Here is a 1890-nt window from a genome sequence, read left to right on the forward strand (position 1 = left end):
CTTAGAAGCTTCTTCTTTGATCTATTATGGTGCTTTTAGTGACTCCGCATACCGCAGCACGTGACATAGCTTTCCTAACGATAAATGTAACCTTCTCAGGGTGAAAACCGGCCAATATGACGATCTGGCAAAACTCGAATCGACAGCAAATGACGAAGACGGGCGGATTTCTCAGGTTTTCGCTACATAAGAACACTTTTCACATTTCCCCGTGCAACGCGGCTGCTAGATCTCCATTCATGCAAAATTTTAAGGTCCTAGCTCATGTCGAAGGCACCAACGCCGTCTAAAAAGTCAATAATCGATAGGTAAAACTTGAATTGTACTGCTTCGTTTTGGCTATCACATCAACTTAGAAGCTTAATCTGTGTTCTTTTATGGTGCTTTTAGTGTCTCCACATACCGCAGCACGCGATATAGCTTTGCACACGATATATGTAACGGTTTCAGAGAGAATAGCGGGCAATATGACGATCTGGCATTAAGTCGATTCGATTACAAATGACGAAAACGGGCGGATTTCTCAGGTTTTCACTACATATGAACACTTTTCACATTCCCCCGTGCAACGCGGTCGCTAGACCTCCCTTGACGGAAAATCTTACGGTGCTAGCTGATACCCAAGGCACCAAAGCTGTCTACAAAGTCAATAATCGATAGCTAAAACTTGAATTGTACTACTTGGTACTGGCTATCACATCAACTTAGAATAATCTTCTGTGTTCCATTATGGTGCTTTTAGTATCTCTGCATTTCGCAGCACGTTACATAGCTTTGCACACGATAAATGTAACCGTTTCAGAGAGATTACTGGCCAATATGACGATCTGGCATTAAGTCGATTCGATAGCAGATTACGAAAACGGAAGGACTTATCAGGTTTTCATTACATATGAACTCTTTTCACATTCCCCGTGCAATGCGGTTGCTACACCTCCCTTCATGCAAAATCTTAAGGTCCTAGCTCATGTCCAAGGCACCAAAGCCGTATAAACAGTCAATAATCGATAACTAAAACTTGAATTGTACTGCTACGTACTGGCTATCACATCAACTTAGGAGCTTCTTCTGTGTTCTATTATGTTGCTTTTAGTGTCTCCGCATACCGCAACACGCTACTTAGCTTTGCACACGATAAATGTAACCGTTTCAGAGAAAAGAGCGGCCAATATGACGATCTGGCAAAAGTCGATTCCATAGCAAATGACGAAAACGGGCGGATTTCTAGGGTTTCACAACATATGAACACTTTTCACATTCCCCCGTGCAATGCGGCTGCTACACCTCCCTTCATGCAAAATCTTAAGGTCTTATCTCATGTCCAAGGCACAAAAGCCGTCTAAGTAGTCAATAATCGATAACTAAAACCTGAATTGCACTGATTCTTACTGGCTATCACATCAACTTAGGAGCATCTTCTGTGTTCTATTATGGTGCTTTTAGTGTCTCTCCATACCGCAGCACGCGACATAGCTTTGTACACGATAAATGTGACGGTTTCAGAGAGAATAGCGGGCAATATGACGATCTGAAATTAAGTGGATTCGATAGCAAATTACGAAAACGCTCGGATATCTCAGGTTTTCTCTACATATGAACAATTTTCACATTCACCCGTGCATCGCTTCTCTTAGTCATCCCTTTATGCAATATCTTAAGGTCCTAGCTCATCTCAAAGGAACCAAAGCCGTCTAAAAAGTCAATAATCGATAACTAAAACTTGAATTGTACTGCTTCGTACTGGCTATTACATCAACTTAGAAGCTTCTTCTGTGTTCTATTATGATGCTTTTATTCTCTACGCATACCGCAGCACGCGACATACTTTTCACACGATAAATGTAACCGTTTCAGAGAGAAGAGCGGCCAATATGACGATCTGACAAAAGT

This window comes from Schistocerca gregaria, unplaced genomic scaffold (assembly GCF_023897955.1).
Source record: "Schistocerca gregaria isolate iqSchGreg1 unplaced genomic scaffold, iqSchGreg1.2 ptg000698l, whole genome shotgun sequence".
NCBI lineage: Eukaryota > Metazoa > Arthropoda > Insecta > Orthoptera > Acrididae > Schistocerca > Schistocerca gregaria.